Consider the following 20,494-nt stretch of genomic DNA (forward strand, 5'->3'; position numbering starts at 1 on the left):
ATTATATATCTCTTTTGAATTTCATATCAATTTAAAATTAATTATGTAATTTAAAAACTTTAAATTATCATTTCAAGGTCGTTGACTATATATTTCAAAGTAGTCTCGATTTCAGTCCTCACTTCATTCACCCCATATATCTAAGAGAGAGATGTTGCTAGGTCATTTCAACGTTCGTTAGTAGGTTTTTTATTAACTCAAACCTTTGTAAGGAGCTTAGGAGATGAGGTATGCTTAAATCAATCCATTGAATAAAAAAAAATATTTATGGTTTCCCAGGTTTCATCAAAAATTAATTGTTTGCAGTTACACCATTACACTATGGATCTAGATCGTTTGATTGAGATCTAATAATGTATAATTTTTGTATGTTTTATAGATCCATTTTTAAAACAAAATAAAAGATTTGCTGGATCCATTATTATGGATCTAGATCGTTCGATTAGATCTGGAGTATAATTTCGACTTCGTTTTTTAGATCCATTTTTAAGAAGTGTTGTTTCAATTGCACCATTTTACAACAACACTTGTTTGAAAACCTTATGTTTCTGGCTCCAATCAACTATATATATATATATATATATATATATATATATATATATATATATATATATATATATATATATATATATATCACTCTTTATTATTCTTGCGGTAATTTAACATGTGTGTTTTCTATTTTGTAGGACACCAAAACTAAAAAGATTAGTATTGTCGTTTAAGGCAAACAGTCCAAGAATGTAGTGGATATTGCGATGAAATGATGGGAAGGCCTTGAATCCATCACCATTATCGCTATGATCAAGCCGAGTCGCATTTTTTCTGCCATTAGTAAGTACTGCATGATTATCTATGAACTGAAATTTACTAGCGACTTGGGCATAAGTGAAGCATATCTTGTGGTTCATTACACCCCAAATTTGAAGCTCTTGATTGTTTCATTTTCCAACTTCTAATCTTCGATTCCGATATTGTGTACCTTTAGACATGATCCTGATGTCATTATAATATGATTATAATATTTAGAACTTAATTCATTTCTATTCATTGACTTGAAATTCTAATACACCTGATCTACGACCTCAAGTACAGTTGTTTTCCATTCCTTTATTCAAACAATTTATTTTGACTTTTGAGATGAGAATCCTTGTTGAACACCAATTCTGGACGTCCTGGTTTAGACATTCTAAAGTGCTTCTAACCTACTATTTCGATTTGATGATATGCATTAGTGCATCTTATGTCTATCATGAAGTTCCTTTTTATTTAAGAATTGAGTTCCTAAGATTGACATGGATCAATGGTCATCTTGTTCTTTAATATATTAGTTCTCATAAGATGTTTTTGATATTATTTTAGAGTGCTTCTGACCATTCTTAAGTCCTTCTTAGCACTTGGTGTTGTTGAGATTCATGTTTCTTAAGATATTTGTGCATTTGTAATATCATGTTCTAGAGAATGCTTAATTTTTTATTTTTTATTTTAAAAAAACAACACTTTTCATAATCAATTTGATCTATTTATTTCAATGAAGTTTGTTATCATTAAAATATCAACTTAAAAAGGATTTTGTGATTTTCCTCAACAGTGCAAAGGCATTGGAAGGTGAGGTTGCGTTGATGGCTACCATGTCATAAGCAGCCAAGACCGAGATGGTATATAAGGCTAGGAGTTCCACTGTTTTTGGAAATATAAAGTTTATAGAGAAGTATAAAATGAGATAACCATGATGGCGATATGGTCAAGGTTGAAGTTGTTGTATATGACCAAGTCCTTGGCTCATAGGAAATTGTGAAAACAAAAAGTCTACTCATTTTGGATGTTGGAGTCAAAAACCATCAAGAAAAGCTGAAGGCGTACAGGTTAAGGTATGTTTTTCGGGTGATTGTGGACTCCCTTATTGGAGAATTCATACCTTTCGAAAAAATTTATTTTCACAAATGCTCACGCTGGGTCACTGTTATAAGTAAAAGACAACTTTTTGAATTCATTAAATAAATGATGTATCCAGTCTAAAATATAGACCAGATACATCAATTACTCAAGAAACTAGAAAAGTAAGATTTTTACTTATAATAGTGACCGGAGGGTGTATTTCAATTAATTAGTTTTTTGAAGTACATTCGGTCAGAAAATTGAGTTTCAGAAGACATATATACTTGTATTTTAGAAATTAATTTTTTTTAAGAAAATGATTAAGAGTTATGTAATTTTAAAAACATTAAATAAAACTGTATTTTGGATAAAATATTATAAAGATGATATTTTGTGGGGGAAAAATTGTGCTTAAGAGTGGCTTATAAGAAAAATAGGGTGGTGTAAAAGAAACACCATCTAATTTGGCTCATTTATATGTTGTTCAGCATGACACTCAAGGTCGGTCCATTTCACAACATATTCCTTTTCTTAATACTGTAGAGAGTAATGATATATATGTCTTTCGTCCATCGAGAGTATAATAGCTTTTTTGCTACCGTGTAAGAGAAAACCTAGATCAACATAGAGTTTAGAGCTAATCGACTTGAGTAGGTGAATCAGGTATATGATCTTAGTACAATTTAGTTATGTTTTTTAGTTCCAACATTATTCAATTATATCATGACATAAAACCTTGATATCATGACATAAAACCTTGATTTATTCTTAAGATATTGCAATATTTTTTGTGTAAATGGTAGTTTAAAGAATGAGATATGTCTAGAAATTAGTTATATATACACACACAAACACACATTAATTGCAATATATACATGTCTAGACATGCCGACAAATACATAACTAATTCCTAGACATGTTTCATTCTTTAAACTACCATTTACACTAAAAATATTGCAATATCTCAAGAATAAATCAAGGTGTGCATGTTGGTGTCATGATATAATTGAATAATGTTGGTAGTAGAAAACAAAACTAAATTGTACTAAGATTGTATACCTGATTTGCCTGCTCCAGTCGATTAGGTCTAAACTTTATGTTGATCTAGGTTTTCTCTTACACGGTGGCAAAAAAGCTATTATACTCTTGATGGCTGAAAGACATATAAATTATTAGTCTCTATAATATTGAGCAAAGGAATATATTGTGAAATGGGCCAACCTTAAATGTCATGTTGAACAACATATAAATTAGCTAAATTAGATGGGGTTTCTTTTACACCACCCTATTTTTCTTATAAGCCACTCTTTGGCACAATTTTTTCCCCACAAAATATCATCTTTAAAATCTTTTATCCAAAATAATGTTTTAATTAAAGTTTTTAAATTACATAATTTTGTATCATTTTTTTAAAAAATTTAATTTCTAAAATACAAGTATACATGTCTTCTGAAATTCAATTTTTTGACAGCATGAACTTTCAATTAGGTTTGATTTATTATTCTAGTAATTAAGGATAGAAAATAAATAAATTATTTTTTGCATTGTTGTGGTAAAATGATCATTTCAAAGTCATTGACTATATATTTCAAATTAGTCTCGATTTCAGCCCTCACTCCATTCACCCCCATATATCTAAGAGAGGGACATTGCTAGGTCCTTTCAACTTTAGTTAGTAGGTTTTTTATTAACTCAGATCTTTGTATTGTAAGGAACTTAGGAGATGAGGTATGCTTAAATAAATGAATTTTCTATGTGACTTTACTTGTTGAAATTATGATTATCTTGCATTTGGGTGATCTTCGTCTGATTATTCTTAAGGTTGAACAATATTTATGGTTTCACAATTTTCATGAAAAAATCATGAAAAATTGATTGTTTGCAGTTACACCATTACACTATGGATTTAGATCGTTTGATTAAGGTCTACCAGTGTATAACTTTCGCATCTTTTTTAGATCCATTTTTAAAACGAAAGACAAGATTTTCTGGATCCATTATTATGGATTTAGATCGTTCGATTAAGATCTGGTGTATAAGATCTGGGTTATCTTTGTCTGATTTTTCGTAAGGTTGAACAAATAAAAATATTTATTTTTTCTTGGGTTTCATCAAAATTCATTGTCCATAGTTACACCATTACAATGTGGATCTAGATTGTTTGATTTAGATCTAACGGTGAATAATTTCTGCTTGTTTTTTAGATCCATTTGAAACATGCGTTAATATGGATCTAGATCATTCGATTAAGATATGGTGTATAATTTCCACTTCGATTTTAGATCCATTATTTTGTATAAATAAAATCAAAAATTTTGGTGATTATTTAGCATATATGGTTCTATATGTTTGCATGAAATCATTGTTAACTTGCATCTGGGTGATCTTCGTTTGATTTCTCTTAAGGTTGAACAAACAAAAATATTTATTGTTTCATAGGTTTCATAAAAAATTATTATTTGCAGTCACACCATTACACAATGTGGATTTAAGTCCACAATAGTGTAAATTTACACTATTGTGGACTTAGATTGTTGGATTAAGATAGATAGTGTGTATATGTTTTATTCATCATTTAGATCCATTTTTGAATCAATGAATTTGTGGTTAGTTTGATCAAAGAAAATCAATGTATTTTTTTTCATTAGGCAGAAAAAATATATTTTTTTAAATAAAATAAAAATAATTATTGTTTTTTCGGTTTATCGAAAATGTATTGTCTATGGTTGGGAAATTACATTGTTGTAGATATGGACCGTTTTGGTATGATGCTATCGTATTTATTGCCACTTCGAATGGAGTGTGCGTAGTTTTTTTTTTTTTTTTTTGAAGAAACTAATGGAAATATATTAAAAAACAATCCCTCAAGCACAAGGTGTGCCTGAGAAATCTGATAAAGTTAAATACAATACAAAAAGGCTATGCAAGCCATAAAACAGAAACCAAACAGACTTTACAAAACAGTCTGTAAACAAGGTAAAGGATTAATTCTCCAATACGAATAATCAAAAACGAACAAGATGTAATTAGCTTTAAACCACCAATATGTTTGAAGTTTGACTCTTTCAAGTAGAACCTCCAAGAGAGCACTTTGGTTTTGGAATATCCTTCTGTTGCGATCTTTCCAAATAGTATATAAGACCGAAATCCAAATGATAGTAAAAGCTTTCATAGAATTCTTTGAGAAACCACCTAAAGCGCAAAACTGATTAGCATGAGAATATAAATTGCCATTGAGAACCGTAACAAAACCTAACCAATCCGATAGCAAAAGCCATAACCGACCATAAAAGTCGCATTCGAAAAACAAATGATCCCTTTCCTCCTCCTTACCACAAAGAGCACCACAAGAAACATTGGTAGCCTCAAAGACATTCTTCTTACGAAGATTATCCTTTGTAGCAAGTCTATTCAGAAAGAGCCGCCAAGCAAAAATATTGACTTTTAAAGGAACCGCTTTAAGCCATAAAAATTGATCAAAATCTGCAGTGATGTTAGTGTCCACCGCTGTTAAGTAAGAATAAGCAGAATGCACCGTGTATACTTGTGACGAATGGAGTCTCCACACCCATCGATCAGACAAGTTAACCTGAAAAACAAAGTTAGTCAACTGCTCCACACACTCCGCCACCAACTCCTCCTCCCATGCAAATAATCTCCGTCTCCACCTCCAAGCACCCCCATCGACCCCCCATCCTAGCAAAAACATCTCCCCCACCGACACACCTTTATTTTCTGACAACTCATAAAGTCTAGAGAAAGCCACTGCCAGGGGAACATTTAACAACCAAGAATCCTCCCAAAACAATGTGGTACACCCATCACCTACCTTCCTGACTATGTTATCAACCAACCATGTAGACTCAACCAACCCCACACCAGCTCTAACCTGATTTAACTGACGCCACCAAATCGATCCAATACCCTCACAAAACCGCACCCTCCCCCCAACCTCTCCGTATTTTGCACGCAACACCACGTTCCATAAACTTTCCCTATCCTCCAAAACCCTCCACACCCACTTTCCTAGTAAAGACAAATTGAATTCCCGTAATCTTTTCACACCCAAACCTCCATTCTCCTTATTCAAACAGATATTATCCCATTTAATCCAAGAAATTTTCCTATAATCCTCACCACCACCCCAAAAAAAATCAATAAAAATAGAATCAAGGGTAGAATTCTCAATTCATATTGTGGATATGGATAATTTGATTAAGTTCAGATGGTAGTATTCTCAATTCATATTTTGAATACTTTTTAAAAAATAAATAAAATTAGATAATTGGTTAAGATTGAACTATTGGTCCAAACTATAATTAGTTGACAAAACGAAGATATATCAATTTCATTCCAACTTGTTCTTGATGTTTCAGTAGTAGAAGCAAGCAACTACCAAAATTTGTGATAATTGAATGCAAAATGTTTAATTTTAAAGCACATGCTTGTTTTTACAAATAAATGACGATATTGATGAAAGTGCTAATTAATTCTTTCCTCTTAATTAATATTTAGATTTACTTATTGATATTGTTGTTCTTATTATTTAGGTTTGAAAATCTGAGTTCTTAATATAAAGCTCAAGTTGCACTATATAATCTCTTGGATTTCATCTGTTTTGCTTACCCTTCGATTTTAAACATATATTTATTGTCTTTTTTTTTTTATGTCATGATCATAAGGTAGAAAAATTGACTCAATAATGTAAAACATTTTATTAATGTCTGAATTAATATTTCATGCAGGAAACGTTAACAATGAGAATAGAAACTCATAGTGGCGGAGGATAGTATGGGCTGAGGTGGGCCACGGCCCACCCCCCTAAAAAAATTAATTTTTTTTTTGGGAAATTACAAAAAAATCCTTAGCCCAAAATGTTTTGTCCACGTGCCCCACCTGGGTCTCGTGTTTGCTTCAGGTTGTTGATTGTGTTATGCGTAATATAGAATCAAATGGCTCATGTACCTAATATAGATATTAGAATGTTTGATATGCTTATGTGTTTCCCAATTATTTAAAGGAAGCATGGTATAAGTACTTGAACACAAAGGAAGCAAATTTTTCCTTTTATGTTCCTTTTTATTATTGGGGGACGCTTCACTGGTTAGAGTTTGAAAATTGTTCAGAAGAGACCAACTTGTCTATAGACCTTTGCACATTCTCAAGCTGCTGCTCAAGATTCGTAATGGTGCTACCTTGTGAATGAAGTCGGGTAATTTCTTCCTTCAGATTAGCACTAACACTCTTGTGGACAGAAACCATGCCTCCAACTACAACTTCCTTAGGTATTGGTTTAACCGAACACATTTCCCTTATTTCCCCCATATTATTTTTAAAAGAATCAGTATATTTTAACAATGAATATGAACAAAAAAAATATTAATTACAATAGACAGTAACAGTTTGACATTTTATTTGCATATGTGTTGATTTGTACTTTAATCCAAAATTATAGGGTCCATATTCAATATCTGAAATTAAGAAATTCGAAATTCAATCAAAAAAGTAAAAATAAACAAATTAAATAAACCGCAGGAAAAGCCATATCAAAAACCGCAGCATTCCTGCGGAATTACCTAAGGAAACGTCGAAATATTATTCGACAATAGTTCCGCAGGAAAATCCTCATCAAAATAAAAAATACCTGCGGATTTGCCTGCGGGATCTTGATTCGCAGATACTTTCTCTGACTAATAAATCCTCAGGTATTCCTACGGATTATTTTCCGCATGAAAATCCACAGGAAACTCGAGAGTTTCTAGCGGTAAGAGTTATTCACAGTGGTAGAATGCAGAATGGCAAGATATAAATCGGGAGCGTATATATCTCCGCTCCAAGTTAGAGAACCTTCCTATCTTCACTGCTCTAGAATGCAGAATAGCAAGATATAAATCGGGAGCGTATGTTTCTCCGCTCCTAGTCAGAGAACCTTCCTATCTTCACTGCTCTAGAATGCAGAATGGCAAGATAAAAATCGGGAGCGTATGTTTCTCCGCTCCTAGTCAGAGAACCTTCCTATCTTCACTGCTCTAGAATGCCGAATGGCAAGATATAAATCGGGAGCGTATGTTTCTCCGCTCCAAGTCAGAGAACCTTCCTATCTTCACTGCTCTCGATGAATTTTCCATTTCAGAACTCTCGCACTTTTTCACTACTAGCCTTTTTAACAATTTGTTTTCTTTTAACACCGCTATCAAGTACTTTTTTATGAATGAGCTTATTTAGCTTTGGATCCATACGCTTTTCTTCATCTGATCATAGAGTCTCAGAAATTCAAAAAGATTATATTCCTTTGTAAACCAGGAAATCATGTGACTATATGAAGTAACATCTGGTGTTTTCCATTAGTGACACTCTCATGAAACCAAATGTCAATTTTTTGCTTGATTTGTACTAGACGTTCAAGCATTTATCATTTAATTTATACTAGACCTTCTATATTAAATTTTTGCATGCATTTAAAAGACTACCTCTTTGGTTTTCAGTGCATGAAAATATGTATCTAAGTTTGGTTACTTATAATTTCATGATCTCTAAATTGAAAAGACTTTAGTTTATTTTAAATTGTAAAGACTTCAGTTTACTAAAAAAAAGACTTAAAAGTTTTGTATTTTAACAGCAAAACGAATTTGATTAGTTCAAAATGAGAAAGATACAAATGGTAATAAACCTAAAGGTTGGGTATAAGTACAGGGGAACTCTACCCTCCAAAGTAAAATTATTCAAACTATGAATTATAGAAAATAAGAGGATTCAAAAATCACTCATAGTACAACCATTTGTAGCTAGAAATAACCTTCAAGAGGTGGATTTAATAGCATCTTCAATTTCCAGCACCAATATCTTAGTTGAGAAAATAATTCCTTATTTAACCTCCCAAATCTTCCAAACGGTTGTGTGTCAAATAAGAGTTACACCTTTATAATGATTATTGTTGCAAGAAATGAACGAAAAATAATAAACTAGAATAATACGGGAATCAATAGATCAAGCAATGAAGACGTTATAGAAAAGCTACCAAAAATGTGATTAATGAAAGGAATAATGGGGCTTCAACTTCATAAAACTAACTTCAAAACTTCATTGCATGTAAGCTAAAAGGAAAACGTACAAATTAAATACGATTCAGACACAACATATTGTAAAAGAAGTTGCACATAATAGGTATTTAGCACAAAATTGACTAAATACATAACATTTTCATATAACTTCGTTGAATGTAAGTTATAAAACAAAAATCAAATCAAAAGTAGTTTAGACAGAATCATTTTAAGATAAATAGCATAAAATAGGTATTTAACACGAAATCGAGTGAATATGTATGAACATATTTTTGTTTAGACCTATTTTTATTAAGTACATTGCAGAGACAAAATCTTTTATAAGAACATGCAAGTGTATTTTTCATAAAAGTGAAGAAAAAGAGAAGCATGATAATACCTTCTTTGTAGGATGATAAAATAACTAAGAACTTGGCAATAAAATTATACCATGACTGCTTGTAAAATAATAACGGCTACTAATAACAAAATATCACGAGAAATATATAATTATATTTGAGGATAATCTCATTTGTTTTGCGATACCCTGAAATAACACAAATAAAAAGGTTCATTGAATACCCTATAAATAAATAAAAACAAGAAGGGAGATGAAAGAGAAACAGACCAAATTGTAGATGCCTTAGGAGAAGAGAAAATGATGAATTGAAGAAGAAGAAGAAGATTAAGAAAGAAAAAAGATATTTGATGAAATAGTTTAAGTGAAATATGAAAGTGGACGCAGTAATGACAATGCCTGAATGATGAGGTTTGGAAAAAAAAAATTACTTGACTCGAAAATCAAAACAAAATTTGTGTAGTTAGTATAACTTAGTTTCAACTAGATCGTCTACCCGTGCTACCGCACGGGTCAAATACATTGAAGAAAAAAAAATACTTAAATGTATTATCATTGCAATCACCATCTTTACCATTTAAGAAAAGAATCAAACAATTTTTGGGTGTAACTTTTGATACATCATGGGAGCAGATTCTCTCCTATGACCGGATAGTCCAGTGAAATCTGCTCCTTTTAATTTTTTTCATTGCAAACATTTATAATTATTAAGAGGGTAATTAAAGTTTCAGATCTATACTACACACCGTCCAGTAAAATTCTCACTATAAAGGATCAAATCCAGTGCATCGTATATCATTTTACAATCTCCAAGGTTAGAGAATATTTAAGATTATCTAACCCTAAACAAAATAATCTAATCATACTTTTTAGCATGAAATGAAGTCAAATAATTTATCAACTAAGACTAAAATTAAACTGACGCACTCCCTCCGTTTCTAAATATAAGTAAAATTGATTTTTTAGGTTCATTCATTTAATGATGTATGTGGTTAATAATATGGATTACATACATCATTAAATAAATGAACCTAAAACATCAATTTTGCTTATATTTAAAAACGGAGGAAGTTCATAATCAAGACAATTTTGCCCCACAAACCTCGTCTCTTTTAAGAGCTTACACATTAGGATGATATGAATGATTCAAATAACTTTGCAAGGGAAGAAATGCAGTACCTATAACCATAAAAAGGTTTTAAAAACTGAAAATTTGATTATTCAATATATTCGACTATGATATAATTTAAAACTTTTTTTTTAACAAACTTAAATGAGATATATTATTATAAACAGATATAATGTAAAACTTTTTTTTTTTTTTTGAGAAAATATAATGTAAAACTTTAAAACCAAGTATTTGATGAAAGTTCACATTACCATTAAATCAAACATTTGGGGATGCAAAATTAAATAGAAACAAAACACTAATAAACATTAGATGATTTGGATCAATTAGTAGAATTCTATGAATCGCAATTTGCTTGAAAATATTCATATTCATAAGCAAGAGTCTTACTTGCAAAATGAAATAATGAAGATGTAAATTAGACAAAGACCATTAGGAATTTCACAAAAATTTCCATTAAGAATTCCAAACGTTGAAGGACTTACATTTGAATGAGAAAATATAAATTTTTTGAATACATTAAGTTATTGTAAATCTTTATAGATATTCATTAACAATTTTTTATGGTAAATGTTATTACAAATTCTTTTACAACTTGTTCTTCTAGAAAGAAATACATTCCTCATTGATTTTTCTAGGATTGAAAAGAAAATAAATCAACTGTGCTTGCTTCTCATTTATTCAACATGTTTAGTCTCCAAACAATCCAAAGACTACTCTATATTGTAGAATTGTGAGAAACAAATTAAAGCGAAATTAATAAAAGTCATTGTGATATTTGTCTACCATAAATTAGTAGTAATAACAGTAATTGTTTCATAAAACATGCAATACTGTTTACATAAAAGATTATGCAGCAGGAGCAAGCTTATGCATAATCTTCTATGCGTCATCAAGAGACCCTTCTTTTCACAATTACGTGTTATTCACTGTTTACTGCAACATAGCCTTAACAAACCATTACCAATCCATTAATGATATTTGAGGCAAAGCTTCACTACTCCTATAACATGCCTTTCAACCCTTGCCATAAGCCCATACAGAGCTAATTTCTGCAATTGAATCAGCCCCATGACAACGTAAAAAAGCGGCACAAAACTTTAAAAAGTCCTTTAAATAGTAAAGTAACATCCTGACCAACTCCCTTGCTGCATTATTTTACAGATATGAGATGTGATATTTTGTCTTCATTCCAAAATTACTCCAAGAACACCAAGCTACCTGTAGCAGAGCGAGAAGACAATTTCAAAAAAAAAAAAGAAAAAAAAAAGGACATAAACTATACTAATTTAAGCTCAAATCAATTTGACAGCAATATATTTTACCGGATTCTATTCAACCTATATAAGGATAAAAATAAAAGCAATTACCGTGCATCCTATGTAACTAAAATTGTTAATTGCATGTTACACATTTATTGTAGAAAAAGGAGAACAGAAGCCGATTCCAATCAACCTATATATCTACATTTCAAAAGACCAAAGAGGTTAACATGAAATTATTGATTTTCTCAACACATATCTACACAATACGAAGCAAATTTTTTAGGAAGTACATGAAGAACTCAAAACAACAAAAATCCATTGAACAAAAAAACAAAACATTGCTCAAAAAAAAAAAAAACATTGGAGATGTACAACTTACCCAAAATAAGAAAGGCACAATGACATCAGAAGTCTCAAGCATCTTAACTTTGCTTTGCTCTCTATATTAAACATTGGAGAACAATTCTCATATTCTTATGCACCATATTCAAGCAAACTTGAATGTCATTAGATTAGACTCATGGCAACATCATAAATTAAATCAACAAATTAAAGAACGTAATTAGCAACCACTGACACTAAATCCAAACTTTCCGTTCTCACTGACAACAGCCGTCACGCACAACGCTCAGATACTCTAATATTCAGAGAAACAATTTTAAAACCTGTTGAACCTAGGAAAATATGTAAACAAAAGATAACCAAATAAGAACAGGTGTAAACAAAACGAACACCTTCCATGCACATGCAGCAACTACTTTCCTTTTAACACCAAGTTCTCTCCTTCCATTGTCTGTATGCTTTCAATACACACTTTCCTTTAAACAAAAAAGAAGCAATTTTTTTTTTGGTTTTTATGGAAGAAAGACCAATCGAACCTATGAAAAAAATATAGAAGAGAGGTGCTCCTGTTTTGGAGAATTGGACATAAAAAATTTTCCTTAAAAATTGTCTTTTTGTTCTATATTCTTTCTCGTTTCTGAAGCAGAAGAGTTATTTTTCTTTCCTTTTTCGAAGGGAGACATAAATGATTTAGAAGAGTTGGACATCAAATTCATATCAGTAAAAAAATAGAACACCACCACAGAGCTTGGATTTGGACAACAAAGAGGGGTGTTCATCTTTTGCAGAAAAAATAAGAAATCCTCGGTGATCATTGAATCGATCCAAAACATGTCGTAAATTTCGTTGTTGATGAAAGATTCTGGCGGAGAACATGCAGCTATGGAGATGGCATTGAAGAGTTGGATGGATACTGTGCTGTTGAACCAAGGGAAGAGAGCACTGTGATTCCTAAAGTTAGCATGGGAAGAAGAGCTAGAATAAAAAAAGTTATGATAGATGCTGGTTTAGTGTGTGAACATGCGTGGGAAATAGATCAGCTGCATGTTTTCCATATAGTACACCAAGGTAATTATTAATTGTGGTAAGAAAGCAACGTCTGAAGGTCTATATGTGAGCCATGGAGAATATAAATGGTTTTTGGATGTATTGATTGTTTACTGACTCATGGTTAGTAACATCCATATATAGGCATAGAGTGCAGGCAAATAGTGTATCTAGGTGCATGGAAAATATACCGAAATAAATTCTGAGTGGGAAGGCTTAGAGTTTTGTCATTCCAAGATACTTCATTCAATTAATTAAGGAGGGAAGAGCTGATTTCGAAATTTAAATTATTTGGAGCCATTTTGTTGGATTAGGGTTTTGGAATTAGGGTAAGCATGTTTGCTAGGATTAAATATAAAAGATGAGAGTTAGTTTGAATTAATGGGTTAATGTGGCCGATTGTGGAAGACAAGAGGATATGACTTCCAGTATTGAGTAAAATAATTGATTAATGTGTAGTTTTAAATCCTATAATAAAATATGAAACAACCCAAAATAAAATTAAAATATGTGAATGCATGGTTATTTAAAAGTTAATTTTATACTCTAAATTTTAAAATCAATAGAAAAATATTTAAATTTAATTTTCATTGACATTTAAATTATAAAGAAAAATTATTTTTCTTAAATGGTAGTTCAAAATTATTATATATCATAAAAATATTTATTTATGTTAAAATAGATTAAAGTGTAGTGCATATTTAGTTATTAAGGGAGGAGTTGTAATTCAAGCATCTTATAAGGGAGGGGAGTATAAATTTTACTGTTCAAGGGAGGGAAGTGTATATTTTAACATAAGAGGGGATGGAAGGGTAATTCAAGCTTCTCTTAGGGAAGGGGGAATGTATTTACTCTTAAATAAATAAAATAAAACGCATATTATAAATGGCAAACTTTTGACCAAAAATAAATAATAACGGCAACCTTTTGACCAACAATAAATAAAAATGGCAACTAAATAAATAAAAATGGCTTTTGACCAAAAATAAATAAAATTAGATGCAATTATTTGACCAAAAATAAATAAAAATGGCAACTAAATAAATAAAAATGGCTTTTGACCAAAAATAAATAAAAGATGCAATTATTTGACCAAAAACAAATAAGAATGGCAACCTTCTGGGAATTTCTTTCATTCCCTGGATGCAATTTATTAGCCGTCTTCGCCTACCATGTGTTTTAGGTGGTCGATACTCCATTGAGTTATCTATCTCTTTTGAATTTCATATCAATTTAAAATTAATTATGTAATTTAAAAACTTTAAATTATCATTTCAAGGTCTTTGACTATATATTTTAAAGTAGTCTCGATTTCAGTCCTCACTCCATTCACCCCCATATATCTAAGAGAGAGATGTTGCTAGGTCATTTCAACGTTCGTTAGTAGGTTTTTTATTAACTCAAACCTTTGTAAGGAGCTTAGGAGACGAGGTATGCTTATATCAACCCATTTCCTATGTGATTTTAGTTGTTGAACTCTGATTTTTTATTGAATTATTTGAAAACGTTCAATATGCTCCCTTCTAAGAAATTTTTCTCTCTAATAGGATGAATTTTTTGGGAAATGGATTGCCTTTGAACAATCACACTTTTATGGATCTAGATCCTTCAATTAAGATTTGATGGTGTACAATTTTCGTTTCATATTTTAGATCCATTTTTTAAAATGAAATCCAAGATTTTGGTTAAGATTTAGCATATATGATTGAATATTTCTGCATGAAATCATGATTATCTTGCATCTGGGTGATCTTTGTCTGATTATTCTTAAGGTTGAACAAATAAAAATATTTACGGTTTCACAGGTTTCATCAAAAATTGATTGTTTGCAGTTACACCATTACACTATGGATCTAGATCGTTTGATTGAGATCTAACAATGTATAATTTTTGTATGTTTTATAGATCCATTTTTAAAACAAAATAAAAGATTTTCTGGATCCATTATTATGGATCTAGATCGTTCGATTAGATCTGGAGTATAATTTCGGCTTCGTTTTTAAGATCCATTTTTAAGAAGTGTATTGTTTAAATTGCATCATTTTACAACAACACTTGTTTGAAAACCTTATGTTTCTGGCTCCAATCAACTATATATATATATATATATATATATATATATATATATATATATATATATATATCACTCTTGATTAGTCTTGCGGTAATTTAATATGTGTGTTTTCTATTTTGTAGGACACCAAAACTAAAAAGATTAGTATTGTCGTTTAAAGGCAAACAGTCCAAGAATGTAGTGGATATTGCGATGAAATCATGGGAAGGCCTTGAATCCATCACCATTATCGCTATCATCAAGCCGAGTCGCATTTTTTCTGCCATTAGTAAGTACTGCATGATTATCTATGAACTGAAATTTACTAGCGACTTGGGCATAAGTGAAGCATATCTTGTGGTTCATTACACCCCAAATTTGAAGCTCTTGATTGTTTCATTTTCCAACTTCTAATCTTCGATTCCGATATTGTGTACCTTTAGACCTGATCCTGATGTCATTATAATATGATTATAATATTTAGAACTTAATTCATTTCAATTCATTGACTTGAAATTCTAATACACCTGATCTACGACCTCAAGTACAGTTGTTTTCCATTCCTTTATTCAAACAATTTATTCAAACAATTTATTTTGAACACCAATTCTGGACTTCCTGGTTTAGACATTCTAAAGTGCTTCTAACCTACTATTTCGATTTGATGATATGCATTAGTGCATCTTATGTCTATCATGAAGTTCCTTTTTATTTAAGAATTGAGTTCCTAAGATTGACATGGATCAATGGTCATCTTGTTCTTTAATATATTAGTTCTCATGAGATGTTTTTGATATTAATTTAGAGTGCTTCTGACCATTCTTAAGTCCTTCTTAGCACTTGGTGTTGTTGAGATTCATGTTTCTTAAGATATTTGTGCATTTGTAATATCATGTTCTAGAGAATGCTTAATTTTTTTTTTAAAAAACAACACTTTTCATAATCAATTTGATCTATTTATTTCAATGAAGTTTGTTATCATTAAAATACCAACTTAAGAAGGATTTTGTGATTTTCCTCAACAGTGCAAAGGCATTGGAAGGTGAGGTTGCGTTGCTGGCTACCATGTCATAAGCAGCCAAGACCGAGATGGTAGATAAGGCTAGGAGTTCCACTGTTTTTGGAAATATAAAGTTTAGAGAGAAGTCAAAAATGAGATAACCATGATGGCGATATGGTCAAGGTTGAAGTTGTTGTATATGACCAAGTCCTTGGCTCATAGGCAATTGTGAAAACAAAAAGTCTACTCATTTTGGATGTTGGAGTCAAAAACCATCACGAAAAGCTGAAGGAGTACAAGTTAAGGTATGTTTTTTGGGTGATTGTGGACTCCTTTATTGGAGAATTCATACCTTTCGAAAAAGTTTATTTTCACAAATGTTCATGCTGGTCACTGTTATAAGCAAAAAAATAACTTTTTGAATTCATTGAATAAATGATGTATCCAGTCTAAAATATAGACCAGATACATCAATTACTCAAGAAACTTGAAAAGTAAGATTTTACTTATAAAAGTGACCGGAGGGTGTATTTCAATTAATTAGTTTTTTGAAGTACATTCGGTCAGAAAATTGAGTTTCAGAAGACATATATACTTGTATTTTAGAAATTAATTTTTTTTAAGAAAATGATTAAGAGTTATGTAATTTTAAAAACATTAAATAAAACCGTATTTTGGATAAAATATTATAAAGATGATATTTTGTGGGGGAAAAATTGTGCTTAAGAGTGGCTTATAAGAAAAATAGGGTGGTGTAAAAGAAACACCATCTAATTTGGCTCATTTATATGTTGTTCAGCATGACACTCAAGGTCGGCCCATTTCACAACATATTCCTTTGCTTAATACTATAGAGAGTAATGATATATATGTCTTTCGTCCATCGAGAGTATAATAGCTTTTTTGCTACCGTGTAAGAGAAAACCTAGATCAACATAGAGTTTAGAGCTAATCGACTTGAGTAGGTGAATCAGGTATATGATCTTAGTACAATTTAGTTATGTTTTTTAGTTCCAACATTATTCAATTATATCATGACATAAAACCTTGATTTATTCTTAAGATATTGCAATATTTTTTGTGTAAATGGTAGTTTAAAGAATGAGATATCCTAGACATGTCTCATTCTTTAAACTACCATTTACACACAAAAAAATATTGCAATATCTCAAGAATAAATCAAGGTGTTTGTGTCATGATATAATTGAATAATGTTGGTAGTAGAAAACAAAACTAAATTGTACTAAGATTTTATACCTGATTTGCCTGCTCCAGTCGATTAGGTCTAAACTCTATGTTGATCTAGGTTTTCTCTTACACGGTGGCAAAAAAGCTATTATACTCTCGATGGCCGAAAGACATATATATTATTACTCTCTATAGTATTGAACAAAGGAATATATTGTGAAATGGGCCGACCTTAAATGTCATGTTGAACAACATATAAATTAGCTCAATTAGATGGTGTTTCTTTTACACCATCCTATTTTTCTTATAAGCCACTCTTTAGCACAATTTTTTCCCCACAAAATATCATCTTTAAAATCTTTTATCCAAAATATTGTTTTAATTAAAGTTTTTAAATTACATAATTTTGTATCATTTTCTTAAAAAATTAATTTCTAAAATACAAGTATATATGTCTTCTGAAATTCAATTTTTTGACAGCATGAACTTCCAATTAGGTGTGATTTATTATTCTAGTAATTAAGGATAGAAAATATTAAAATATTTTTTGCATTGTTGTGGTAAAATGATCATTTCAAGGTCATTGACTATATATTTCAAAGTAGTCTCGATTTCAGTCCTCACTCCATTCACCCCCATATATCTAAGAGAGGGACATTGCTAGGTCCTTTCAACTTTCGTTAGTAGTTTTTTTATTAACTCAAATCTTGTAAGGAGCTTAGGAGATGAGGTATACTTAAATAAATCAATTTTCTAGAATTTTGTTCTCTTTTCTCTCCATTTTTCTTCCACCTCTTTCTCATCTTTTTATCTCCTTTTTCTTTTTTGTTAAGGTAATTGATCATAACTATTATGACAAGTAGGAAACTAAAATAGTTAGTTAAAGGTGGACAGATGACAGTGAAACTATCAAACAATTCATGTCACAAGTCCACCTCAATTGTTTGATAACAATTTGAAGGTATAAATTAACAACCTTGAGTTTTTTATAAAGGTTATATAGAGAAAATAATATATAAGAGATTCTTCCTCCCATAAATATACAAGAGATTCGAAAGAAATACTCAGTTGTTGAGGCACCGATCCACCTCAATTGTTTGATAACCTCAATTATTAATTAAAGATTCTCGATATAAATAAAATAAATGAATACATTTTTTTATAGAACTCACCCGTGCACGGGTGTGCGATTTAGTAGACAATAAAGGTATGGAGATGCACCCATTATAATGCGACCAAAATTATTGTTGAAATTTAGGGCCTAACTCATCCGTACAAAACCGGTTCATAGGGTGGGGAATGCTTCCTCTTTATAAACTCTTATCAAGAGTCTCTTTTTGGGCTTGGTGCGTAGATATGTAGATGGCCCTCAAATTCAACAAGCTTTGATACCATGTTGATTGAAATTTAGGGCCTAACTTAGCCGTACAAAATCGGTTCATAAGGTGAGGAGTGCTTCCTCTTTATAAACTCTTATCAAGAGTCTTATCTATCTGATGTGGCACTTGGGATAATAATTTGAAGAAAAAAAATACTGACACGTAGAATCTAATAATAATTTGAAGAAAAAAAATAGAATAATTGAATGCACCTGATGTCGGTGTCAGACATCAGTCACATCTTCCAATGTCAGAGCTACCTAGATCGTAATGTTGTAGACCACAATTTAATATGTGTTCTTTGGTTTTGGTTGTAGTACACAGCTGCAACAATGGTTGCATTAAACACATTTGTGAGAGATTTTTCACAATACCAAAAAAATGCGACCTAACTGCACATCCACAATTTACAATCTTGAGTTTAGGTCAAAGTTTATAACATGCTATAATATAACTTAAATATTGTCATGCAGAGAAATTGCTGGAAAACACAGCAAACACGAAAGGGAACTGATTAATGGCATCTACTACATTGGGATTCTAGAAAGTAACAGCCAATGGTTTGAAGAACAACAACCTAATCTTCACCGGTTATCCTGTAATTGGCTATCAAGGAAAAATGCAAGCTTCAGGTTCATGCTTATATTCAACAAGAATAGACACATCATGTGCTTGGGATCCAGGAATCAAAGGATTGTTCTTCTAGGAGTCAACAACAACTTTCCCTGCTTTAGAATTTGGAGACTTTATCAACGATGTGAAGAAATTAAGAGATATAAATCCACAAAATTTTTGTGGCATCGATATCTATAATGGAATTTTGATACGTTACATTAAAGCCTCAAAAGTATAGGACAACCAGAAGAGTCTGTAGTGATTGATTTCAACTATTATCTTGCAAATGATCAATTTCCTGCTAGATTAAACCAAGATGTGTGGGAGAAATTGTAACAGATTGTCTTTTTAATTATAGTGCTAAGCCACATTGGGCTAAGAATAGGAACTTAGCATTTTTAAATGTGCAACATAAATCTCCAAAGTTTAATCTTTATTGAAGCAAAAAAAAAAAAAATGGATCCACAAAATGTATTCTCTGGTGATTGGTCAGATGAGATTTTGTATTGGAAGGAATTGGTAAAATTTGATGGCTGTGCTTTGGAAGGACAATGTATTTATTCTGAAGATAGATATTGTAGTCGATGCAAGGGATTCACCAAATTAAAAGTGATTCACCAAATTACCATGTTTCCAACCTTTTCTTGCTACATTGCTGACGGGTTCCGCACTGTTGTACTCATCATAAGTACATTGCTTTTACAGATTGATAAGTTAACCTTCCTAACATATTTTATGGTTATGGATATAAGTGGTGGTGATGAATTCCCACTCTTATGGGGTAAATGATTTCGGGGTCATTTTGTTCCTGAATATGTAACCAGTAGTCACAATAGTCTATCAATGTATCAAAATTTTAAAATAGTCAACATTGTGTACTACATCTGTCAAAATGGTCTTTTATGTTAAAATGTTTCGTTAATATTGTCATGTTAGTTCCTCAATATACCTACAGAATGTCATATCAATCCCTATAGGTATTTATTTATTGTTATATCAATTACAATATGGAAAGAGTTAATGTTACCATTGTGAAATTATTTTAGCGTCAGAGACTTTGACTAAAGAAGTACACAATCAAAAACTATTTTAAAATTTTTATACTATAAGGGACTATCATAGCTAATCGTTACATATTCAAGAACCAAAATGATTTTCATCGTTCAACGAACTTTTAATGACAACTAATTACAAATGGAATGA

At 31.0% G+C, this 20,494-nt stretch overlaps 2 long non-coding RNA genes across 2 annotated transcripts; both read left to right on the plus strand.

The window, feature by feature from the left end:
* The first annotated feature begins 675 nt into the window (after positions 1–675).
* Positions 676–6,959, plus strand: LOC120579558 (uncharacterized). Its single transcript, XR_005645350.1, has 3 exons — positions 676–831; positions 1,589–1,868; positions 6,621–6,959. It is a non-coding gene; the product is annotated as an uncharacterized lncRNA (long non-coding RNA).
* A 7,428-nt stretch (positions 6,960–14,387) lies between these two features.
* On the plus strand, positions 14,388–20,285 carry LOC25482413 (uncharacterized). Its single transcript, XR_003008289.2, has 4 exons — positions 14,388–14,487; positions 15,253–15,398; positions 16,135–16,414; positions 19,150–20,285. It is a non-coding gene; the product is annotated as an uncharacterized lncRNA (long non-coding RNA).
* Positions 20,286–20,494: the final 209 nt, after the last annotated feature.

Source organism: Medicago truncatula, chromosome 1 (assembly GCF_003473485.1).
Source record: "Medicago truncatula cultivar Jemalong A17 chromosome 1, MtrunA17r5.0-ANR, whole genome shotgun sequence".
Taxonomy (NCBI): Eukaryota; Viridiplantae; Streptophyta; class Magnoliopsida; order Fabales; family Fabaceae; genus Medicago; species Medicago truncatula.